The sequence below is a fragment of the Herpailurus yagouaroundi genome, unplaced genomic scaffold (genome assembly GCF_014898765.1).
Source record: "Herpailurus yagouaroundi ecotype Mexico unplaced genomic scaffold, PumYag 221, whole genome shotgun sequence".
Classification (NCBI taxonomy): Eukaryota; Metazoa; Chordata; class Mammalia; order Carnivora; family Felidae; genus Herpailurus; species Herpailurus yagouaroundi.
In genome coordinates this window covers 7,256,738-7,284,255 of record NW_024412452.1, presented here as the reverse complement: position 1 = coordinate 7,284,255, position 27,518 = coordinate 7,256,738, and the positions used below count along the sequence as shown (strand labels likewise).

The following is a 27,518-nucleotide window of genomic DNA, read 5'->3' as shown; positions in this document are numbered from 1 at the left end:
AAGTATGGCTACTCCAGCTTTCTTTTGGCTTCCAGTAGCATGATAAATAGTTCTCCATCCCCTCACTCTCAATCTAAAGGTGTCCTCAGGTCTAAAATGAGTCTCTTGTAGACAGCAAATAGATGGGTCTTGTTTTTTTATCCATTCTGATACCCTATGTCTTTTGGTTGGCGCATTTAATCCATTTACATTCAGTGTTATTATAGAAAGATATGGGTTTAGAGTCATTGTGATGTCTGTATGTTTTATGCTTGTAGTGATGTCTCTGGTACTTTGTCTCACAGGGTCCCCCTTAGGACCTCTTGTAGGGCTGGTTTAGTGGTGACAAATTCCTTCAGTTTTTGTTTGTTTGGGAAGACCTTTATCTCTCCTTCTATTCTAAATGACAGACTTGCTGGATAAAGGATTCTCGGCTGCATATTTTTTCTGTCTAGCACACTGAAAATCTCGTGCCAATTCTTTCTGGCCTGCCAAGTTTCAAAAGAGAGATAAGTCACGAGTCTTTTAGGTCTCCCTTTATATGTGAGGGCACGTTTACCCCTTGCTGCTTTCAGAATTTTCTCTTTGTCCTTGTATTTTGCCAGTTTCACTATGATATGTTGTGCAGAAGATCGATTCAAGTTACGTCTGAAGGGAGTTCTCTGTGCCTCTTGGATTTCAATGCCTTTTTCCTTCCCCAGTTCAGGGAAGTTCTCAGCTATTATTTCTTCAAGTACCCCTTCAGCACCTTTCCCTCTCTCTTCGTCCTCTGGGATACCAATTATGCGTATATTATTTCTTTTTAGTGTATCACTTAGTTCTCTAATTTTCCCCTCATACTCCTGGATTTTTTTATCTCTCTTTTTCTCAGCTTCCTCTTTTTCCATAACTTTATCTTCTAGTTCACCTATTCTCTCCTCTGCCTCTTCAATCCGAGCCGTGGTGGTTTCCATTTTGTTATGCATTTCGTTTAAAGCGCTTTTCAGCTCCTCGTGACTGTTCCTTAGTCCCTTGATCTCTGTAGCAAGAGATTCTCTGCTGTCAGCTATACTGTTTTCAAGCCCAGCGATTAATTTTATGACTATTATTCTAAATTCACTTTCTGTTATATTATTTAAATCCTTTTTGGTCAGCTCATTAGCTGTTGTTATTTCCTGGAGATTCTTCTGAGGGGAATTCTTCCGCTTGGTCATTTTGGATAGTCCCTGGAGTGGTGAGGACCTGCAGGGCACTTCCCCTGTGCTGTGGTGTATATCTGGAGTTGGTGGGCGGAGCCGCAGTCAGACCTGATGTCTGCCCCCAGCCCACCGCTGGGGCCACAGTCAGACTGGTGCGTGCCTTCTCTTCCCCTCTCCTAGGGGCGGGATTCACTGTGGGGTGGGGTGGCCTGTTTGGGCTACTTGCACACCGCCAGGCTTGTGATGCTGGGGATCTGGCGTCTTAGCTGGGGTGGGTAGGCAAGGTGCACAGGGGCAGGAGGGGCAGGCTTAGCTTGCTTCTCCTTAGGTGATCCACTTCAGGAGGGGCCCTGTGGCAGCAGGAGGGAGTCAGATCTGCTGCCGGAGGTTTGGCTCCGCAGAAGCGCAGAGTTGGGTGTTTTCGCGGAGGGAGCAAGTTCCCTGGCAGGAACTGGTTCTCTTTGGGATTTTGGCTGGGGGATGGGCGGGGGAGATGGCGCTGGCGAGTGCCTTTGTTCCCCACCAAACTGAGCTCTGTCGTCTGGGGGCTCAGCAGCTCTCCTTCCCTTTGTCCTCCAGCCTTCCCGCTTTCTGAGCAGAGCTGTTAACTTATGACCTCCCAGCCGCTAAGTCGCGCTTGCTGTTGGAACACAGTCCGTCAGGCCCGTCCGCTTTTTGCAAGCCAGACTCGGGGGCTCTGCTTGGCCGGCGAGCCGCCCCTCCGCCCCGGCTCCCTCCCGCCAGTCCGTGGAGCGCGCACCACCTCGCCACCCTTCCTACCCTCTTCCGTGGGCCTCTCGTCTGTGCTTGGCTCCGGCGACTCCGTTCTGCTAATCCTCTGGTGGTTTTCTGGGTTATTTAGGCAGGTGTAGGTGGAATCTAAGTGATCAGCAGGACGCGCGGTGAGCCCAGTGTCCTCCTACGCTGCCATCTTCCCTCCTCCTCTGCCATTTTCTCTTTTGTTTGCAACCAATTGAAATTCAGATTGAAGAAACTTAGAAAATTTTGGTGTTTTTTTTTCCTGATTTCATTTAGTTTTCTCACCAGAAAACATTTGGGACACACTTGGATGTTACCTTCTGTTCTCCTTGCAGCGTGTGTCATCAGGGTGAGGTTATAATTGATGCTGACTCTCAAGCTGGCTGTGCCTTACTGTCCACAGCAGAGCTGAGCTCACAGCACTTGGCTATTTGTTATAAATCAGTACAAAGTTTCACAAGTAGGTCTCCTTGATTACCTTTAAATGCCTATAACAGTCACTGACAATTCTGAGCGGTGTGTAGATTTTAGCAGGCCTGTAGGTTCTCCTTACTATTTTTGGCGCATAAACAACTATGTATTGTATGTTACATCAGTTGTTTCAAAACAAATCATGTTCTATTTTTTTTTCTCTCTCTAGATGGGAGTGTTCCTGCATACTCTGTTCCATGCTAGGTACTGGTTAGGGAAAGCTGAAGAAGACATGATTGCTCTTTTTAATGGGTATAGACATGGTTGTTTAACCAACAATTATATGTTATATCTGAGAACTAGGTGCTATAAGCATCTTTAGCCTCCTCCATCCTGCCCTCTTCCATGCACCAGTAGAACCTAAATCATTGGAAGCCTTCTCTCCTGAAGTGAAGTTTCAATAAAACTTTGAGGGACAAATGGAATTAATTCTGTGAAGAAGGTAACTGTTTGGATACCTAAGGGGCAGGCAGGACTGGGGATCCAGAGCAAATGTGAAGACTGTAGGAGGAAGGCAGCTTCCTCTCACTGAGTCAAAGGGAAGAGGTAGAGATTTCGGTAGAGATACTGGTCAACTATTAGAGAAGGAGTTGGGATGGCCATAGTTACATCAGAAAGTATGAGGTTGGGTTATCTATGGAGGGAGAGGGAATGGAACTGTGGGTTTTATAGAGAAGCCAGACTGCTTGTGATTGCCAGTGTGGAAAATGGAAGATGGAGGTTAAGTGGAAAATGCAGCCAGGTGCAATTCAGCAGTCTTTAAGAAATGCCAAGGTCAAGAGCCCGGGAAGTTTTGATAGAAAACTAATTGTACTTACATCATATATTAAAATAATATCTGGGGGATGAATCAACACAGTTGGCTGTTTGTACTACACAAATAAAAGAGTGTACACAAATAAAATATTTGTACTATGCCAATAAAATAGAATTATTTAAAAACTGGAGTGTTGTTTCAGGGATGCAGCAATTCTGTGATTCAAACCTACAATTTGCAAGTTCACTTCCAAACATCGGACTTCTCCTCATAAGACATCACTCCTTATCTCATCTCCACTCTGATATCTCCCTCAACTCAGCCTTCCCCACCCTACCTGTGTCTAAGACACCCAACCTACCAGATCACCAGCTCTTTGTCTTCACATGGCTCCCTCCATTTCAATTTCCTGCAAAACTAAGATGTTGCTCATCAAGTTGTTAAGGTTATAAACTCATTATAGAAGAAAAATCTTTACTTTTTCTCCCCTTCCTTTTTCCCTCTACAGGAGGAACTCGCTGCGCATTAAACCACGCTGCACAGTAAAACATACTGTTGTTGGGGTGCCTGGGTGACTCAGTTGGTGAAGCATCCAACTTCGGCTCAGGTCATGATCTCACAGTTCATGAGTTCCTTCCAGCCCCGCATCAGACTCCCTGCTGACAGCTCAGAGCCTGGAGCCTGCTTTGGAGTCTGTGTCTCCCTCTCTCTCTGCCCCTCCCCTGCTCACGCTCTGTCTCTCTCTCTCTCAAAAATAAAATAAACATTAAAAAAAATTTAAAACACACTGTTGTTTCATCTTCATACCTAAACATGAAATCAGAATTCTCTGGAAGTAGGGACTGGACATGGGTGTTTGGAGAAATTTCTCCAGGTGATTTTAACGTGCAGCTTTATCAACCATAGTGTTAGCACCTAGTTGGCAACTCAGAGGAAAGTAATGTTTGAGAAGCTTTTGTCATAAGAAGAAAACTAGCCAGTTGAATACCAGTCAAACCGCAAAAGCACAAACATCACAACCATTACTCTTCTTGTATTGGCAGGGTCACTGTCCTTTGAATCACAGATGATATTTCAGAGCTAGGTATTATCAACAACAGTGCAATTTAAATAAAGTTCACTTGTTGCAATACTCAAACATGCTGTCAATCTGACCATTTACTTACAACTAATTTATTTAGGAAAAAAAGGCAAGGGTTCTACTGAACTGTAATCTTCTTATGCCATTTTCTAAGAGGAATGAAAGGCAACAAAAAACAATTACATTGAAACAATGCTCTGACCTCAATAATCACACATTGAAAATACTTTTATCTGGAAAAAGCCATTAGGAGAAACTAGGAACAAGGTGAAAATAGCTTTTGTGTGTTTTGGATAATAGTAACTCAGCAGGACCACAAAAGTAAAGCCTTATTAAATCTACTTCCCATTCTACAATTCTCGCTTCTTCCCAGAGTAACTCTTTGACTCCTGGTTTCAAAAGTTTCTTTTCTCAACCCAGAATACAGTAATATAGCCATCTACCTGGTTTTTTTGAGTATTACACTTTTCACTAGGATGTGTCAGACACGATATGCAAAGATTAGAAATATATATTAAGACCCATTTTATTTACAGAAATAATAACTAATTTTGTTGCTGATTATTTGTAACATGCCAAGGGACTGACTAAGCATTTGAAGGAGAGGCCAAGAATAAAGTTACTTTAGCCTGCCCCTTATCACTTCTGAGCCACACGGTGATCCCCCCACCTCTACTGTCCCATTACTAATAGCATCTCTGCTTATCTCATGATATTACAAAACTCATCCAGTCCTGCCTTGTCTGGAAAACTGTGGTTCTGGAAGTCTCCCTTTTCCTGTATTCCCTTTCCCCTCCCCTTATAAAGCTTCCCTTTAGCTGGCTAACATCTGGAAAGAATAGAATCCTTTAAAATGAAGTAAAATTCTTAGAAACAGTTACAAAATAACATTAAAAATAATTCAAGAAATGAAGAGACAATTTTTATATAAATTTACTACTCTGATAAAGGATGGATTATCATTTTGTTTTGTCTTTGTGTCATATTCATGAACAATTTTACATATCCTTTCAAATGAGTCTCCTCTCCCAGCAATCTTTCTTTATCTGTCTCTTTTCCCATAACTGTAGGTCACACAGCTGGTTAACGGTGAAAATAAAACTCTAATCAAGTTCAATTTGACTCCTAATCTGCCATTTCCTCCCTGCATTTGCAATATCTTGTTATGTGTTTGAAGTTACAACAGAAATTGAGAACTTATTTGGAGGTTCGACCTGATGACATTCAGCAAATAATTTCCCTATATTGAAGAATTATGTCTCCTATCAGGCAAGTTCATCCTATTCCTCAAATCTGTAGCTGCAAGAGGGGGACACATATGGAGCATGGAGAGAAGTCAACGGCACTGCCTCTACTGTCTGGGAGGTACAGGCAACTGATGAGCAAGGGAGTAAAAGATGCAGTAGCACACCCATTGCCTGGGAAGTGCAATGGATGCAAAAGTGTAGTGACTCTCCACTAACGACTCTATCAGAAAAAAGGCCCTCTGAATCACTGTAAGTGCTCAAGGTCCATCCTGGGAAAGAGAGCCCAGGTAATTTCTTAAAATAAAATGAGCAACTAGATAGAGATGTATTTAAATAAACACTGAGGAAGTAGGACAGTCCAAAGAGAAACAAGTATAGAAAGTACCCTTAGTTAATGGGGCGCCTGGGTGGCTCAGTCGGTTGAGTGTCCAACTTTGGTTCAGGTCATGATCTCAGGGTTTGTGAGTTCGAGCCCCACGTCCAGCTGTGCGCTGACAGCTCGGAGTCTGGAGCCTGTGTGCTGATAGCTCGGAGCCTGGAGCCTGCTTAGGATTCTGTGTATCCCTCTCTCTCTGCCCCTCCTCTGCTCCTGCTCTGTCACTGTCTCTCAAAAATAAATAAACATTAAAAAAAAATTAAAAAAAAAAGAAAGCACCCTTAGTTTTAAAGCAAGAAATACAAAGAAAGGATATAGCTACCAGAAACCAAGCACAGGGACCAGAAAGATAGCAAAGGGAATACCCAGGGAATACACAGGCAGACTCATGAAAGAGAAAACAGAGACTGCTCAAATCAGCATCAAAGCAGGGGAAAGAATGAGAAGTACTCAGGCTTCTTCTATTTTCTTAATCTCAATCTCTTGCCAATGCCTACATTAGTAGAAAGTAATAGGAAACTGTTGGGTGAGGGAACAGAAAGGGAAAAGGATTTAAGAAGAAATGGGCAAGTGATTGACCCAATCTCTAATCCACTTCCTACTTGATTCTAAAGACACTGTAGTTAAAGAAAATCAAATACTTTTTATCTGTATTCAGTGCTAACCAAATGTATATATTTCTTGCTGATTTCAATAATTATCATCATGATCATTCTGATCCTACCACTAGACTTTTCAGCAAAGTACAGCAGGTAAATGAATTCTGACTAATCATGCTTGCTTTAATAATACTGGTGGGGTGTAAGTGAACAGGAAAAAAAGACACTATGAAGCATTACTTGAATAACTAAATGATATTATTAGGTTAGATATGTTCAGAGGAGTGGCATAACTCTATTCACATATCAATATGTCTGTTGATACTTTAAAATCTACTGAAGAAGACATACATGTTAAATCTCCCATAGGTGTTCCTTAGGTAACTCAAATCTTTCACCAATCTTTATCTTATCCTAAATGTAATATGAATAAAATTTGACCCTTTAATTAATACATACAGATGTATTTCACAATTTCCCCATGCAACACATAAAATATTATTGGGTGCTATCATGAACATTTTTACGAAAATTTTCTTCCCAATTTAGTAATAAGCTCTTTGTGGATAGAAACAATGAGTTAATATGTCTGTTACTACCGACAGCACCTGACCAGTATTATGCATAGAGTGATAAATATCAGGGTTAATGAAATATACCTCCCTTTTTTCCTTTTCTCACAAATAAATAAAAATGCATAGGGTGTATGGGAGATGACCTCAGTGTATAGGAAAAAAGATACTATGAAGCATTACTGGAATAACTAAATGATATTTTTAGGTAAAGATGTTTAGAGTATAAGTGACATAACCAAATGGTGACTGGTTGTTCTTGACATTGTCCCCCTCACAAGAACAACTAACAACTATTTAAGAATAAGACATCACTGAAAGAATCCTAGAGTGTGGGTTTGAAGTACTACCACCCCCTTGCACTACACAGACCAAGACAGAATGCATTAGAAGAAAAGAGAAGCAGCTATACATTGACTGCACTGTCCCTCCCCAAGGCCAGCACAGCATCAGAGAGGTCTCCTCGAGCCTCCAGTTCCTCCAGTCAGAAAAAGGAGCCCATAGGGGACAACCAGCACTAGCCCCAGCATTGTGAGCACTTTGTGAGAGCCTCTAGTCTCATCTCACACCATGAGGATTTCTGGGGAGAGTACGCAGCTCAACCACAGGGAATCTGTGATGGAGAAGTGGGAAGGGTCTTTCAACAACTAGCACAAGTATCTTGGCAGACAGAGTTCATACCTGCTCTGCCTCAGCAGTAACCCCAATCAGAGGTTTTGCTCATCTGCAGAACCAAGTCAGGCATCCATTCTGACCAGGGAGCTCAGCAGGTGCACATTTACCTGAGTCAGATACTGAAGTTTGCTGGCATACAGCCCAGTTTACCCATCTCCAGGAAAGGAGTTGAATCACAGAACCAGCCACTGTGGAGAGTACATTCCAGCCCCATCTGACCAGAAGGGCTAAAGACAATTCCTAGAAGCAGTGAAGCCCAAAGCTGATTGTTCCCAGAACTGAGCTAGTGTCAAATGTGGATGTTCCTATGCTATGCACAGACAGGGGTATTAATACATAGCCAATGCTGAGGGTGGCTCCCAGCCCCTTGCAACCAAAGAACCTATTCGGTAAATTGAAAATAGCCTGGAGTGGCCCATTCCTCTTCTCACCCATGCAAGGGAGGTGAGACATTGCCTTACCTGCTGTAGAATGTGTCTTTCTGCCCCACCTGACCAGAAGGGCCAGAGACAACACCTGGACACTGTAGAGGTCAGTAGCACTCAAGCCAAGAGACAGAAAGGCAAAACAAACAGCTTGCCAAACAAAGCCAATGGTCTTATTTAGTCATGGAACTTGGTATGTGGGTAGGCTGGGGTTAAGACAACAAAGAGCTTTATTGGCTTTAGAGCTGCATCTCCCACTGCCCCCAGGCAGGGAATCTAACTTGTAGTCCCATTCATTCACTGCTGAATATAGCCTTCAACTTATTTGGCCAGGGAGCCTAACCAAAGCACATTGGAAGCAACACAGCCTGTTTAAAATCCCTATACACAGTAGCACTTGAACAGAACACAGATGATGACTTTCCCCACCTTCAGAGTCAAACTGGTAGCTTCACCTGACAAGGGAATTCAATGCACACTCTGGCCTGATTCAGGTCTCCAAACCACAAGCTGTACAGGTCTGGGTTCTGTCCTGCTGTCCTGCAAGACAGGGAAGCTAATTCACAGCTCTGTCTGGTACTGAATATGGTACCAAGTCCCGACCATCTAGTAAGCCAGAAAATCCAGACATACATCCTACAACCTCACTTGGATAGGGGAAAAAATTCAATAGTCTTATCCAAATATTTTCTGGAAATGTTACAACCCCCATCCCCAGCCTCACAGCTGGAACAGCTGCCTCACCCAAAAATAGGCCATAATAGCAGGACCCACCTTCCTAAGGACATTACCAGCATCTATACCCAGAAACTTAAACTGAGCATGAGGTGAAGAAATGTCTCTTCTAAAGCAAACCTGTGGAAGAGGAGCCCCTTCACTCAAATGCACAAATACCAATATAATGAATCAAGAATCATGAAAAATGAAGTAAATATGACACCATCAAAGGAAATAAATGAAGCACTAATAACTGACCTTAAAGAAATGGAATCTGTGAACTGTCAAAAGATTCAGAATAATCTTCTTATGAAAGTTTATTGAACTACAAAACACCGACAACTAAACAAAATTAAAAAGCAATGAATGAACGAAATGAGAAGTGTGGCAAGGAAATAGCAAACATCAAACAAACAAACAAAAAATACAGAAATTTGGGGCACCTGGGTGGCTCAGTCAGTTAAACATCTGCCTTCGGCTCAGGTCATGATATCCCCGGTTAATGGGTTCGAGCCCTGGTCGGACTCTGTGCTGACACCTCAGAGCCTGGAGCCTGCTTCGGATTCTGTCTGTCTCTCTCTCTCTCTCTCTCTCTCTCTCTCCCCCACTCATGCTCTGTCTCTCTTTCTCTCTCAGAAATAAACAAACATGAATTTAAAAAATACAAACAGAAATTCTTGAGTTTAAAATACAATTGGGGCGCCTGGGTGGCGCAGTCGGTTAAGCGTCCGACTTCAGCCAGGTCACGATCTTGCGGTCCGTGAGTTCGAGCCCCGCGTCGGGCTCTGGGCTGATGGCTCAGAGCCTGGAGCCTGTTTCCGATTCTGTGTCTCCCTCTCTCTCTGCCCCTCCCCCGTTCATGCTCTATCTCTCTCTGTCCCAAAAATAAATAAACGTTGAAAAAAAAAATAAATAAAATACAATCATTGAACTGAAGAATCTGATAGGATTTAAAAAGTAAACTTGACCATGCAGAAGAAGGAATCAGCAACCTGGAGGACCAGGACATTGGGAATTATCCAGTCACAGGAGCAAAAAGAAAAAAAGAATGAAAAAGAATGAAAAGAGCCAACCTATGGGAATTACAGAACACAGTAAAAAGAAAACTCTTAGAGCAAAAGTAAAAGAATGCTAATTAACATTATGAAAACATAAAAAGATAGTATAAATATTTGGTCATAGATTTTGCAATAGGGTAATAGTGCTGCATAATCATAATTACAATTCTACTTTAAAAGTTAGAAAAAGAACATAGTAAAAATAACCATAACAATAATCTATTATTACTCAATAAAACAAACAGACATGTAAAATAACAGCAATAACCTGAAATGTGAGGTGAGGAAAAGTAAAAGTATAACATTTACAAACTTTACTGAAGTTATCAATTTAAAATCAGGTGTTAAAGTTTAAGATATTTCACATAAGCTTTATGGTTACCACGGGGAAAAACCTGTCATAATTATATACAAAACACAATAAAGAAATCAAAGCATACTGAAACCAAAAGTCATCAAAACAAACAAAAAAAGATAGTAGGATAAGAAACAAGGAACAATGGATCTAATAAACAACCAGAAAGCAATGAACGAAATGAGAACAGTAAGTCCTTACCTATCAATAATTACTTTAAATGTAAATGGATTAAATTCTCCAATTAAAAGACATAAAATATCTAAATGGATTTTTAAAAATCCAACAATATGCTCCCTATGAGAAACTCACTTTAGCCTTAAAGACACACACAGACTGAGAATGAAGTTATGGAAAAAGAAATTTCAAACAAATGATAAGCAAAACAAAAAACAAAAATAACAAATAACAAATGAACGAAAAACCCCAGGAATAAGTATATTTATAAAAGACAAAATCAATTTTAAACTAAAATGGTAAAAATAGACAAAGAAATCATTATATAATGATAAAGGGATGAGGGCACGAAGAAGATATAACAAATATAAAAATGTACGCACCCAACATTAGGGCACTTAAATATATAAAGCAAAAACATAGCTAAAAGGAGAAATAAACAGTAATACAATAATAGTTGGGGAATTTAATGTCCCACTATTAACAATGAATAGATTATCCATACAGAGCACCAATAAGGAAAAAATGGATTCTGTATCCATTATAGACTAAATGGATCTGACAGACATGCAGAACACTCTTGTCAACACTAGAATACACATTCTTTTCAAATGCACATAGAATATTGTCTAGGATAGACCATATGTTAGGCCACAAAAGAAGTCTTAGCAAATTTAAGAAGACTCAAATCATACCAAGTAACTTCTCTAACCACGATGGCATGAAATTAGAAATCAATAACAAGAGGAAAACTGGAAAATTTATGAATGCATATAAATTAAACAACACTCTCCTAAACAACAAATTGGTCAAAAGAGAAACTAAAGAGGGAATAAAAAAGTTTCTTAAGACAAACAAAAATGAAAATACAACATACCAGAACTTACAGGGTGCAGAAAAGCATTTCTAAGTAGGAAGTTCATAGTAATAAACACCTACATTAAGAAGCTGGAAAGATTCTGGGGCGCCTGGGTGGCGCAGTCGGTTAAGCGTCCGACTTCAGCCAGGTCACGATCTCGCGGTCCGTGAGTTCGAGCCCCGCGTCGGGCTCTGGGCTGATGGCTCAGAGCCTGGAGCCTGTTTCCGATTCTGTGTCTCCCTCTCTCTCTGCCCCTCGCCCATTCATGCTCTGTCTCTCTCTGTCCCAAAAATAAATAAACGTTGAAAAAAAAATTAAAAAAAAAAAAAGAAGCTGGAAAGATTCTAAATAAACAACCTATATTTAGGCCTTAAAGAACTAGCAAAAGAATAACAAACTGAGCACAAAGAAGGCAGAATAAAATAAATAATAAAGATTAATAAATATAAATATAAATAAAATAGAGAACAGAAAAACAATAGAAGAGATTAACCAAACTAATAGTTGATTCTTTTTAAAGGAAAACTAAATTAACAAACCCTTAGTTAGATATAATGATGAAGGAAAAAAGAAAAAGGACTCAAATCAACAAAATTGTGAATCATAAAAGTGACATTACAACTGATACTATAGAAATTAAAAGGATCATAAGATCATAAAAGGCTTCCATGAACAACTATATGCTAACATACTGGACAACCTAGAAGAAATGGAAAAATTCTTAGAAACATCAACTTAGCAAGACTGAATCACAAAGAAATTAAAAAAAATCTACATATATCAATTACTAGTAAGGAGACTGAATCAATAATCAAAAATCTTCCACTGAAGAGAAGAAAAGCCCCACACCAAATGGCTTCATGGGTGAATTTAACCAAACACTTAAAAAAGACTTAACATCAATCTTTGTAAAACTCTTTCAAAAAATCAAAGAGGAGGAAACATTCCCAATCTCACTTTACAAGGCCAGCATTATTCTGCAACCAAAATAAGAAAATGATGCTATTAGAAAAGAAAACTACAGATCAATATCTCTGATGAATACAAATGCAAGAATGCTGTATTGAATACTAGCAAACAGAATACAACAGCACATAAAAAGATTATAAACCATGATCAAGTGGTATTTATGCTTGGGATGCAAGGATGGGTTAACATATGCAAATAGATCAATGTGATATATCACTCTAATAGAATGAAAGAATAAAAAAAGAATCATGATCATCTCAATAGATGCAGAAAAAGCATTTGACAAAATTTAACATCCATTCATAATAAAATCTCTTAGCAATTTAGGCATAGAAGAACATACATAAACATTCTAAAGGCCATTTATGACAAGCCAACATCTAACATCATATTCAACGGTGAAAGTTTGAAAGCTTTTCCTCTAAGATCAGGAACAAGACAAAGGTGCTCACTCTCACCACTCTTACCCAATAAAGTACTAGAAGTCCTAGCTAGAGCAATAAGGCAAGAAAAAGAAAGAAAAGGTATTAGAAATGGTAAGGAAGAAGTAAAACTGTCTACAGATGACATGATTTAATATACATAAAATTCTAAAGATTCAATCAAAAAACTGCTAAATTTAATCAATGAGTTCAGTAAAGTTGCAGGATATAAAATTAACATACAAAATCCATGGTTTTTATACTCTAACAATGAATTTTCTGAAAAAGAAATAAAATAGACTTTTAGAAAACAACATTATTCTGGGTTGATTATTTAACAAAATAAAAATAGTTAATATAATGATAATAACATACAGAAGAGTATCTGTGAAAATGTAAATCCATTTTAGGATTTATGGAACTATTACTAAATCAATACTAAGAGGTTTATATTACCTTTATGTAATCCTGATAATTAACTTACATAATAAGTATGTGTATTCCTATTTTACACGTGAGAAAAAGCCAACCTCCTTACATCAAATACCTGATAAATTATAGCACTGCAGATGGTCCCTAAGTTATGATGTTTCAACTTACAGTTGTTAAGATTTATGATGATGTGAAAGCAGTATGCATTCAGTAGAAACAGTACTTAGAATTTTGATCTTTTCCTGGATTACCAATAAGGGATATGATACTCTCTTATGCCAGGAAGTGCAAGCAAGCCATAGTTCCCAGTCATCCTTACAGTCATGAAGGTAAACAACTGATATACCTATAGTCATTCTGTACCCATATGACCACTCTGTTTTTCACTTCCAGTAAAATATTCAATAAATCACATGAGATATTCAACACTTTATTATAAAATACATTTTGTGTTACATGATTTGCCCTCCTGTATGCTCCCATCCAAGTACTAACCAGGCCTGACCCTGCTTAGCTTCCGAGATCAGACGAGATTGGGCGCGTTCAGGGTAGTATAGCCGTAGACTGCCCTCCTGTATGCTAATGTAACTGTTCTTAGTATGTTTAAGACAGGTTATAATAAATGATGATGTTTGGTAGGTTAAAAGTTCTAAATGTATTTTAAACTTATAATATTTTCAACTGAGCATGTATGTATCAGGATGCAACTCCAACCATAAATCAAGGAAGATCTTTACTCTGAGAACCCCAATCTGTTACTTTATTTGAGAGTATCTGCTCCTCGCTATACCATGCTGTGCCTGACAGAAAAACTCTAAAGTGGTTGGTGTATATGTCAGGTATAATTTACTTCTAGTACAACTGTTTATACAGTCTTTTTCTTGGTTAAAAAAAAAAAAAAGTCTTGTATTTCTTTTGTGTACATAGTCTTTGAGAATAAGGAGAAACAAACATTTTGGGAATGAGCTAGTTTCCACGCCAGTAACTTACTTCTTTGTACCCACTGATCACATAATGAACTTCACTGTGCTTCATTAAAAATACAGAATATATACTATTTGAAGATTTTTATTTGTCAAAATTTAACTTCAAGGTTGCAAACTGATCTACTAATCAAAGTTAATTGTTCTGAATTAGCATCATAGCAACTCTCATCAACACCAGTTAAGACCTGCAAATGATACCAGGAAATAAAAGACACTGGTAGATGATTCTGTCAAGTATGACATTCTTAAATATCATTTTCATTTTGTTTTAAATACTGTCAACATCAACTTTATTTGCTAATTAGGGACATACTCTCTTCTCAGATGCCTGAAGAACATTGCCAATCTGACATCTAGGAGCTGGGGTTGTTATTAAGAATGGATGGATTTATATATATATGGCACATGGAGGAGTGTCTGACACATGGTACACTTTCAATAATGTTAGCTACTATTATCATAGTGTACCCGAATTTTCAAGCAGGCCCTAGATTATTTTCCAGAAAAAGAAAAGAAAGACTTCTTCATGAGCTGTCCTTTTTCAGTAGGTCCCTAACACCCAACCTCAGGATTCTTAGAACCCATGTGGGACTAAAGGGATAGGTTGAGAGTATCCTATTCTGACAGCTAGCTTCAGTTCAGATATGCTAGAGAGACTCGAGGGTTATTGGAAAAATGTAATAGATCCTTTGTTTTATGGAACTCCACCAGAGAGAGAAATGCTTTACTTCATCTATCCTAGTAATAGGGCAGACAGAAAGAGGTATGAAATGAATATGGAGCTAAAATGTCAATCAGCCATTAAGCTCCTGCAATAAAAAGCTATGTACTGAGTGTTAGAGAAAACTGAAATGTAGGAACTCAGCACAACATCATGCCTACAGTTAACAACCTTGTATTATGCAGTTAAAAGTTGTTAAAGAGGGTAGAAATCATGTTAAGTGTTCTTACTACAGACACCTGAATCCCCCTGTGGGATGACCGAGGTTTCCCACTGAGCTTATACACTGAGTCAAAGTGAAAGTCTGATTTTCCAGCAAACAAACAAACAAACAAAAAACCAAGAAACAAACAAAAAAAAACCAAAACAAACAAACAAAATATTAAGTTTTGCCTTCACTTAAGAATTAATGATCTAGGGGCACTTGGATGGCTCAGTCGGTTGAACGTCCAGCTTCTGATTTTGGCTCAGGTCATGATCTCATGGTTCTGGGATTGAGCCCTGCATTCAGCTCTGTGCACAGCCTGCTTGGGATTCTCTCTCTCCCTCTCCCTTCCCCCACTCATGTGGGTGTGCAAGTTCTCTCTCAAAAATAAACAAATTAAAAAAAAAAGAGTTAATGATCTTAAAAAAAACCAGTTAATGATCTGATGTGGAGGCCATATCACAACATAGTTTTAATGTGTGGGTAACATAATGAAAAGAGGGACCCATAAAAAATGCATGGGATGAAAGTGATAGCTTGGGAAGTAAAGAGACCCATGTTGGTGTCCTAACTAGGCCTTATTATTTTGGTTGACATTCAGATTCTCTTTATTTTTACAGTAGGTATGATAATATTTCTTTGCCTAAGTGTGACTATTACTACATGATATGTTATATGTATTGTCCAGTTCCACGCCAGATGCACAGCAGGTTCATAAATGAGGTTATTGTTTCTTTATTAGCTTACATCTTCAGCACAATGATAATTATTCTGTACAACAACAGAACTTACACTTCTCTAAAATTGGCTTCAAAATGGCAAATTACTTTACCATTTTCAATAGAATGTTATCTATGAGAAGATTTAACTTACTGCATTCCTGGTTTTTCATGCCACATGCAATGCCTGTATTACTAAATCCTCCCTTAAGTACAATATGAAAAAGAGGTAAGTGGCAAAATTAATATTTTATAGAAGTATTTTTTAACTGTTGCTAACTCACTGATATGGACAATCATCTCCAGCCATCTGTTACTCTATTCTCTGCAAAAAGTATTTATTTATAATTCTAACAGAATATACTCCTTTCTTGAAATAAACAGATATTGTGATGTTTGGCATCCTAAAGAAGTCTCTCATATTTACTCGAGGGTGACAGTACTCTGTGAGGTATCCACAAAATCTTTTACTAAATAATCTAGAATCTGCTTTCTTTGTAATAAATAAAATCAAAGTTCCTGTATAATTTAATTTGCTTATGTTATACCTAGTAACTTTCCAAAAGTCTCCTTTTAGTAGGCTGATATGGACTATCCACAAATTCCAGATGTGGATTAAAGTAATCAATTTTGCATGGCCACTACTTTATCAATTAACGTAAGCAAATCTTATGTTTTAACAATACGATTCCTTCATTTAACAACATGAGCTTTAGAACTTCAAGCACTATTAGTTATGTACTAAAAGGCATTATTTTAAGTAGGAAAATGCAAGGAAAGAAGAAAGAAAAAATGATTGCAGAAGAAGGTTTTGAAGGAAATTAGTTCAGGGGAAAAGCAGTCACCCTTAAAACCTGTGGCCTTCACGGAGTAGAAAGGTGTTTTAGATGCTTCATTAACGAGAAGAATAGTTTGCCCAAAATACACTTCAAAGTTATGTGGTACAATTGGACACTTCTATGACCAGATGCCTCACTTGCCTTTAAGAAAATGTCATGGGCTAATTAGGTAGTCTAACACCATATTTTTACAGGATAGAATTATGACCTACTTTTTTTCTTTAACTATTCTTGGCATCTCCTCATTAAACACAAATTGGCTTATTCTATCACACTTAGAGCATAAGTGAATTGAAGTCTTACTTTTGGGGTAAAACTGATGCTCAGTGCCTATCATTTTCATGTGAAGCACTTATGAGGCACTTTTTCATTCATCATAGATGAAAACTGGTTTCAGAACTGGCTAAACATCCAGACTTCCTTTCTTTGAAAATTTAATTGAACTTTGGCCTGTCAAGTGTCTTTGGAATGACTAATTTTAATTGCCACTGCTGAACAATGTCAATTATAGTAAAACCTCATAGATTTTAACTGCTCATGCCGTCTTAATTAATGAAAAGTTTGAAATATTGGGTATATCTTTATAACTGCCATTTTCCCCTAGAATTATTAATACTAATGGCAACATCAGCAAATCATTGGTCAACTCTAACATTCCCTTCCCCATGCATTGTTTGATCCCTATTCCTAGTCCTTGCTATGTTTCATGTGGACCACTGGAGCTAGTATGTAAATAAAGAGGGGAAGATTCTACTCCTTGCAGAAAAGCTGAGGACTACGATGCTTTGAAAAGCCTTCTCACAGAAATACAACTAGGACTTGGATAAGCAAGAAAGAGGATTTGTAAAGAATTTCTGGGATTTCAAAGAGGTAATGGAAATTGGCCTAGACAAACAGTGAGGTGAAATATGCTTAATACCATTGTCAGAATATGACAGGGAAGACTATGGTGGACCTAGTTTGCAAAAGGAATCCCAGATATTTGAAAATAAGTGAGAGTTTATATTTTTTTTGTGCATAGAGTAAATCAAAGGCAAGGCAAATAAAGAAGAATTAGAAGAAATAACAATGGGCTTATTCTAGGATACATATGATATATTTGTAAATTGCTGTATTTACTTAAAATTTCTCCCTTGAAGATAGCTTGTTCACCTAGCAGGTAAAACTGAGTCTTCTAAATTTGTGTTTTCTATCGGAAAAGCTAACACGTGACATAAGACAGACATGTTTCAGAGGTTTTCAAACTTACATGTGCATCAGGATCACATGAAGAGTCTTTTTGAAAAACTGGGAGGAGCACCCCAGGCCAATGAGTCAGGATTTCCAGGGATAGTTTTGGACTGGTATCCAGACATGATTGCTTTCTTCTTAAAAATTCTTCAAGTGACTTTGATGTACAACTATTGCTACCAACCATTTTATTTTTCTGTTGAGAGTTTTGTTTCCTTAATCTGCTTATTCTAAGTACCAGAATTTTGAAGATAACCTATTAGATATATTAATATTTAATAACATCTATATGGTTTATGTATCATTTATATTGAGAATAACTTGAGGTACATCACAGAATGAACTACATATATTTATTAAGCCATTAATTTGAAGACAATTTGCAGATAATATAAATTGTGTTTCTTAAATTGAGTTCAAATTATTCCTAACGTAAACCAGAGCTAGAAGTGTCAAGGCAAACATGACTGTGCGTTTTTTGGGTCATGTTCGTTCTGCTTCATTTATTGCTCTGTTATAGTGTTCCTTGTCCCAACACACCTATTTTGAGACTGTTTCTTTCCTTTCTGAGTACTTTTATGTCATTTACAGATAAATTATAAGGCTTTTTATCTGCATCAACCAAAAATTAATAATTTAGCATAATCTTTTTCATATAGTAATCTGTTTTACTCTTTATTTTTAATGATGGCATGGAACATACATATCTTATATACCTTAATTCCCAAATAAATACAGTGAAAGTATCACCATTAGGGACCATGCCTCCCTTGTTGGCTACTATACTCATGCATAGCACCCAACATAGGAGAGAAGCTCAATAAATGTTAATTAAACAAAATTGACTCTATTTTTCCTAAAAAAACATTGCTCAGAGTTAGGCTAGTTTGGATATGTATTCAGATCTTTTATTTCAACATGAGCTTTCTACAAGGTAAGGACAAAAAGGGTAGGGGAAAACTTTCTTACCCCAGAAATTACACCTCCCTTAATTCTCTGTATCTCTACTCTGTGTTCTGCTTTATTTATTTATTTTTAGTGGCTCTGTAATATTGGAAGTGGCTTTAAGTCCTGTTCAATATTTAATGAAGGACAAATGATATCCAAGGTAAAAAAAAAAAAAGACTTGGAGATATTTCAGCTATGTCTCCCATATATCTGAAACCATTAGTTTATTGCATTACCAAACATTTCTCCTAGCTGTAGCCACATAAGCAGTTAATGCTGTATATCCAGCTTCATGTGAACAACAATTTCAGTAAGCTTGGATAAGGTGGCTTTTGAAATGCTATTTGTGTAAAATATGTGATGCCTTCATTGACTAAAGAGCACCAGATACTGGACAAACCCTTTTTATAATTGAGATTAAAAAGAAAAGACTTGACCCCTGCCCTCAAGGGACACAAAACAAAGTGGGGAAGATGAGAAGGTAAAGAAATAAAATATAATGCCTCATAAGTGCTGGGCATTGCCAGAGTACCACAGAATTGTGGTGTGTTGAAATTCCTATGAATAATGTTAAAGTCAGATTTTCACCCAAGAATTCTTCTTTGTTTAATTTTTTTAATGTTTATTTATTTTTGAGAGAGAGAGAGAGTGTGAGTTAGGGAGGGCAGAGAGAGAGGAAGACACAGAATCCAGGGCAGGCTCCAGGCTCTGAGCTGTCAGCATGGAGTCTGACATGGGGCTCAAACTCACAAACCGTGAGATCATAACATAAGCTGAAGTTGGATGCTTAACTGGCTGAGCCACCCAGAAGCCCCAAGAATTCTTTCTTGATAAATAATTATGCATGGTGACAATTCATTCCTCCTAGATGAAATATCATAAAAGAGGCAAGAGGAGTCATACAATTTTTAGCCAGACACTTCATTGAATTCTTTGGATAGAGATGAGCATCAGCTATATTTCTCTCAATGTATATGGATTTGGGAGACTTGATTTTGTGATAAGAGCAATTGAAGAACCATAGAAAGATAGGGCTTACACTGTCAGGTCCCCTTTGTATTTATTTTGCATACATAATGGTTTGGTACTGGTCACCATTTGGAATTATTGGTCAAAGAGCATAATCTGCCAAGTCTACTAGAATGAAAGATACCTGGACCCCCAAATCCCTTCCCCTAGATATCTGAATTCATACAGCACTCTCTCCCAGTCAGGAAATCCATTGGAAAAAAGAAGACCATGATTTAACACGTGGGTACATGTGGTAAGCAAATATACATTACCCTTGTTTACAATACTGATAACTTTTGATTATTTCTCATGTCCACAGCAGGTCTAAGAAGAGCATGGGAAGATCCTTAATACTATGTAAATACTTCCCTAAGATTTAATCATCTCAGGTTTGGGCATGATGGAAAGTGAAGTTTGCCAGAAAATAATATGAGGATGTGAGTCACATCTTTGCCACTTGGCAGCTGTGTGACTTCAGGGAACTCACTTTAATGACAATAACAACAGCTAATATTCCTAAATTGTCTATGGTGTGTCTGTCGCTCCTCTAAGTGTATACACATATTTTCCCTTCTTTTTGTCCCTCAATGAATATTTATTGAGTACTTGCTAGGTAAACAGTAGGGAGCTTACTGTCTGTGGGGCAGTGTTAGTCTCACAATTCTCCATAAATGTATAGAGTTAACTAATAATGGTTATACACATTTTAATTATACACTGTCTGTAAATAAGTAATTACTATTTGCCTAGACCTATACATGCTACAGTGAAAACAGATGAAATACATAATATGGCCATGACCTTGAAGCTTACATTTATCTAGGGAGAAAAAAAATGTACCTGAAACTGACTTCAGTTGTCTAAATCATTTTGTCTTTGCTTTTGGTACAAATAAGCATATTAAAACATAATATTTTACAGAGAAAACAGAGGTATATATTATTTACGTACAGAAATGACATCAAACAGCTCTGTGAAAATCAATAGTAAGTAACTATTACATTTGATAAGCAATTCATTCTCACTACATTGTAGTAAAAAAAAGAATGTGAAAAATGTATACTTGTTTTATTTAATATTTTTTAAATGTTAAAGTTACATATTTTATAATTACTTATTGTTTATATTTTCAAATACTTTTATCTTCTAAAGAGATCCACATTTGTTTACTCCAGATAATTTAGAAGACTCTTGAAGTCATAAAGAACAAAATTCAAAGACCCATTGCAATTCTTATATCATATATATCATTTAAAATGATTTGAACAAGGCAATACTTTTAATCTTTAACCATCAGTGGATTTTTTTCCTTCCACTCTTCTTCTCTGGGTAAAATCAGGATTAAAGATCAGAAAGCAAAAATTAAAATTAGGAATGATCAGACATAACTTCTACCCATTTTTAATATTTATATTAATAGTTCAATATCTTTGCCTCTAGAGCATAGAAATATATAAAAGTCCATTTATGCTCCACATTCCCAATTAAAATGAATAAGCACACAGTTTTATCATTAGTGTTTGTTTTCTATCATCTAATATTTCTGCTGAAGTTTATTATAGATAGGACAATATATGTCTTACACATGCCTAAAACAATTCCTTGGACTCAATAGTATTTAAGAAAAGTTTGAGGAATGTAATAAAATTTTCTCACAAATCAAATAAATAAAATTCATTTGCTGAGCTTAATAAGCAAAACACTCGTTCTCAGATACAGTTTCTTCTCAAGGCACACATATATTTCATAAACCTGTCTTTTGACATACTTTGAATCCCTAAATAGGAACACAACTGGGTAGAATATTATGCTAAAAATAGAATTGTTTGCAGAGGCACAGGGAGAATGTACTAATAACTTGAGCAATTTTAGGAGGATGATGGGCTTCAGAGTGTGTACACTATGCTTCTAAGATCCTAACCAAATCCTCTTCTTCAACATCAATAATTCTCATCCTGTGCTCCAGCTTATATTTTCAATGGGTTGCCTTATACTTTACTGGATGGAAAGTTAAGGAATTATATTCTCCACTGATGGTTATTCCCAGCGATAACCAGGGCCAGGCTGACTGGGTTAATGGCATTGCCACCTGGTTTTCTGGTTCTCATTGCTAGCTGTTACCTGACTTCCTAGAGTAATGCCAGCATCACTTTTCTTGCCCCCAACCCCAGTTTTATAAGTGTTAGCAGCAATCTGCTTTACAAATTTAATGTACAGCCTCCAAGAAACAAAAGGAAAGAAAATTGCACTTTTATGAATTTCCAAATTGCCATAGCTCACACTCAATGTTTATTTTATTTTAATATTATTGCCAAGGGGTTTTTTTCTGAGTGGAATAAATTTAGCACTAATGAGCATATTTTGAAAGTTTAAAAACATAATTTAATACATGATTCAATGTAATTTCTACAAAAAAAGGACTCTAAGAGGCCGAGGAGTCATTGAACAGGAGGGAAACCATGAGAAAACAATGGAACAAAAAACAAATAGGTGAAAGCAATTGTGATTTTTACATTAGCAATTAATCAAGTAGTCTTGTTTCTTTTTTACGTCACAAGGACAGTATTGTACAACGATAAAGGTAAGTCAATTTAATTATAAAACCACTCCAGAGTAGTTTCTTAGTGAAATCAATCTAATGGGGCCTGGCACATAGTAGGGCTTTCTAATCTTTATTTCCCACTTGTTTTACAACTTTAAGAGTATTTAGTGTGACATGGCAACTACTGGTTGTACTGGGGCGCTTGGGTGGCTGAGTTGGTTAAGCATCTGACTTCAGGTTTGGTCATGATCTCATGGCTCATGAGTTCGAGCCCCACGTTGGGCTCTGTGCTGACAGCTCAGAGCCTGGAGCCTGCTTCGGATTCTGTGTCTCCCTCTCTCTCTGCCCCTCCCTCGCTCATGCTCTGTCTCTCCCTCCTTCAAAAGTCAGTAAACATTAAAAAAAAAAAGATATATGGTTGTACTTTCTTGTTTGTGTCTTATCCATATGCCTACATTATTTTTTTTTTTTACACATGGAGATATCACAGGACTACTTTGTTTCTTTTTAATGTTACTATTTAAAGAGTAATTAATTTATAAGCATCATATGGGACTTCTCAGGCAAAATAAAATATAAAGGTCACAAAGATACTGTTATTATTATTAAATTTAATATTAACTTGGTTTTAAAACAGTACATGCTTATAGATTCTTATAGCACAATGCATTACTGGTCAGAGAAAATCTGAGAAAATTAAGAAAAAAAAAGATTCAACTTTTTGTTCATGTTCCATAATAAGTCTAAGATTTTAACAATAGTGGATGCTGTCCAAATCCATGATTCTTCCATCAAATTTCAATTTTTCCACATAATTTTATATTTACATTAAGTACTATCTATACTTTTTTTTTTAATTTTTTTTTTCAACGTTTATTTATTTTTGGGACAGAGAGAGACAGAGCATGAACGGGGGAGGGGCAGAGAGAGAGGGAGACACAGAATCGGAAACACGCTCCAAGCTCTGAGCCATCAGCCCAGAGCCCGACGCAGGGCTCGAACTCACGGACCGCGAGATCGTGACCTGGCTGAAGTCGGACGCTTACCCGACTGCGCCACCCAGGCGCCCCCTATCTATACTTTTTAACTGCACTTTTTGTCCTCCCTTTCTCTCTTGAACCCATTCCAATCTGTTTTTGTCCCATCTTGAGAGAGAAGAGTTAACCTATCCCAGAATGATCTCCTACAGATTGATCACTCAGGAAAAAAAAAAAAGAAAGAAAGAAAGAAAAAAAAAAGGATAGTTTTTCTGTAAAACTGCATGGAAACTGGACAGAGCTCAGTGAGTAAGGTATTCAATCCTGGACAGCCACAAAACTGAGATTCAGCTAAGCTGATCATGCCAGAGGAGGATCTGATGATTTTCTACCTGCACATCCTAACGTGGGGAATCTTGCTGCCAACTTTTTACATCACAGCTACAAGCTCAGCACCTGGCACACAGTAGGGCTTTCTCACTGTTCACCCAAGGGAAAGAGCTGGTGTTATACCCAGCAATTAAAGCTGAGTTATAGCAGGAATGGCATGCAGCCAATTTCTGCCCAAATGTTTTCTTTTTGTGTCCTGCTCCTGTTCATATCAGAAGAACTAATGATTCCTTAAAGAAGCAGAAAATTCCCAAAGCCATGAGGCAGGTTTCCTCACTTGTAATCTGATGTCCATTCCTGCTGGCCTCCTGGGAGTCACTTTAGAATGAATGTGCATCAAAAGACCCATCTATCTGCTATTTCTCTTATCTCCATGAGGTTTCTCCCCGTGAACCAAGAGGACTAGTGATGTGCTCTTTGATTACTTAACTCTTTCCTCCTTTTAATGAAAATTCCCAATTATCCAGCAAAACTCCTTACTCATCACCATGTTTCCACCACTCCTCTATCCTTATATTACTCATCCTAGGAGCAGGATTGGACTGATCATGTCCTCTCCCTCTTTTGAAACCCTTTCTTAACTAGTTTCTGGAATACCACATTCTTGGTTCTTTTCCTACCTTACTCGTGACTCTTCCTTACTTTCCTTTGTTGGATTATACTTGAATTCATAAACTGTAAAGTTACAGTGTCCTAATATTTGATCCTTCTATATACTTCCCTATACTCATTCTTCAGATAATTTCAGACTGTTCCATGACTTTGAATTCCACTTGTAATCAATGAATAATGCCTTTGTATTTCCAGCCTCAACCTCTTCTGCAAACTGCATACTTCTTTATCCAACTGACTTCTCAACTTTGTAAGAGAATCATAAGCAAATGAGTTCTAACCATCTTTTTTCTATAAGGAATCTTTACCCAGATTACTAATCAGTACTTAACATTTAAAAAGTCCAAATCTGCCTCCCCAAACTTGTTTCTTCCCTAGTCTTTCCATCATGGAACAGTAACCACATTTTTCTAGATAATAAGACCAATTCACTTAGCATCTTTTTTGATCCTTCTCTTTCTCTAATACTCCACATCCAAACCATCAGTGAATTTTGTTGACAATTTTTCTGAAATATATCCAGAATCCAACCTCTGTTCCTTACTTCCACTGCTGCCTTCACAGTCCAAGACACCATCATCTCCTCCTGGACTAAACGATAGCTTCCTAGCTATTCTCTGTGCTTTGACTCTTGCTCTTCTGTGGAATATTCTCCAAACAGCAGCAGCAGAGCAAGAGTTTTGAGTAGTGGATTCATGTCACCTTGCTGCATGAATGTCATTAGTCTCGTGGTTCTCCATTGAATACCCCAAGTACACATCCGCTCAAGGATTTTGCACTAGATTTTCTTTCTGCCTGAAATGCTATTTTTTTAAATAGCTGAATGGCTACTTTATTTTCTTCAAATCTCTGCTCACATATCACCTTATCAGCATTGCCTTTTAAACATTTTCTTGTGTAAACTATCACATCCCCTACAATAACTTTTTATCCACTCATTTTGCTTTATATTTCTTCATTGCACTTACTGAAACTCTGAATATTATATCTGTCTGTCTTCCCCAGAAAAATATCCACTACAGAAAAGTAGGGCTATTTTATTCTTGTCCTCCCTCTAATTTTTCAGTGCCAAAGTCCTTGTTTGGTGGGTCACAAAAGTCACTCTTTTGGTGTTTTCAGTATCTTGCTGTAAATTTAGTTTCAAAACAAAACTGTAATAGAAAAAAAAGCCCACACTTCTTGCATTCATTCAACAAATACACTAGGCAATCACATCATTAATTATTAACCTGTCATCATTAATTATTCAACACTAATAAATTATTCACCAAATATACTTTTAAACTCACATAAATATAAAAGAGTGTGCTAAATACTATTGGGAATACTCATATAAATAAGATACCATTGTTCTTTTTAAAAACTATATAAATTGGTAAGCATCCTCACAGAAAAATAAAAAAAGATACAAAAAGAATAGTCTTGAAATGTTCCAAAGAGAGAAATAATCCCTAAATGGGAAAGAATAGTAATATACAGCTTTGTTTCATAGCTAGCAACTAGACTGAGTTTCAATATAATATAAACATAAAAAATCTGAGAAGAAATAGCGATTTCATCATTTGCTAATCATATGATCTTTGACATTTTGTTCTTAAATTTTCATTGATGTTTTGTTCTTATTAAAAATTTTTTTTTCCAACGTTTATTTATTTTTGGGACAGAGAGAGACAGAGCATGAACGGGGGAGGGGCAGAGAGAGAGGGAGACACAGAATCAGAAACAGGCTCCAGGCTCTGAGCCATCAGCCCAGAGCCCGACGCGGGGCTCGAACTCACGGACCGCGAGATCGTGACTTGGCTGAAGTCGTACGCTTAACCGACTGCGCCACCCAGGCGCCCCCATTGATGTTTTGTTCTTAACTCTATGATATTTAGTATTCTCATCTATATGATGGAAAATTTTGCAGGTATTAAGTGAGGAAAATGTTAGTAAACCATATAAGCTAATACCTAATATTAGCTATTAAGCTAATAAGCTAATTAAGCTAATAAGCTAATAATAGTCCTCAATTATTATTATAATAGTAAAGATAATATAGCCTAAATGTATATCATGAATGATGCAGCCACAGAATGACAGGATTTGTTTTCAATATTTAATATTTGTTTTTTTTAAATCCTTATTACTTAATAATAATGAAAAGCTATTATTAAAAAGTATATAAAATATTTCCATTACATATATGACCACCACATTTAATAGTTTTTACAAAAGATCTCCAATGGTTGCAGAGAGAGTTGCCAGAATTAGCAAATAAAAAACACTAAGTTCTCAACTAAATTTAAATTTAAGATGAACAAAAAATTATTTTCTATGTAAGAATGTCCCAAATATTACGAGACACGCTTATACTTAAATTTTGTGTTTGTTACCTGAACTTCAAATTTAACCTGAATACTTAAATTTGATGACAATTTTAAATATAATATCTGGTTTTATTTTTTTAACTTAAACAGTGGTATGCTGATAAACAAGCTTATCACACACACACACATATACATAAACAAACAGAGAGACTTTATATGCTGTTAGCCAAGTTCGTCTACTGAGCTGATAGTGACCAGCTCTGATATACCACTGAAGGGAACTCAGGAAACTAGAAGGAGTTTTAGAAATCAAATTAAGATCCATTTATTTGTTTATTTTTTTCATTTTTTGTTTTTTTTTTTTTTAATGTTTATTTATTATTTTGGGATGGGGGAGAGAGAGAATCCCAAGGAGGCTCCACATTAGCGGTGAGGAGCCGAACTAGGGGCTGGATCCCATGAATTGTGAGATCATGACCTGAGCCAAAACCAAGAGTCAGACGTTTAAGCGACTGAGCCACCCAGGCACCCCCAGAGCCATTTAATATAGAGATTAGGAATCTGCAAACAATGGTCTGAAGGCTAAATTTGGCCATGTCCTTTTTTGTAACTACCCTCAGGTTAAGAATTTTTTTTTTATATTTTATATTTTAACTTACAAACAAAGAATGATATACAAAGAGAACTTCTATAGCCCACAAAGCTTAAAATATTTATTATATGGCCCTTTATAGAAAAGTTTGTCAAATCATGAATAGAGGAAGAAATTCATCGTGATTCATTCATTCAGTGAATAATTATTGAGAGCCTGCTATGTTGCAGAAGTCCTGCCAGGTGTCTTTATCAAGCTGATAGTGTAATATGAAAAGTGAGAAAGATATTCAATTGAATAAGGGTTGAAATAAACCTATAAGCACTAAA

At 37.2% G+C, this 27,518-nt stretch overlaps 1 protein-coding gene across 4 annotated transcripts in view; it reads right to left on the bottom strand.

Moving 5' to 3' along the window:
- Positions 1–27,518, bottom strand: part of LRRTM4 (leucine rich repeat transmembrane neuronal 4) — a 729,234-nt gene that overhangs the window by 421,257 nt on the left and 280,459 nt on the right. The window lies entirely within an intron of this gene.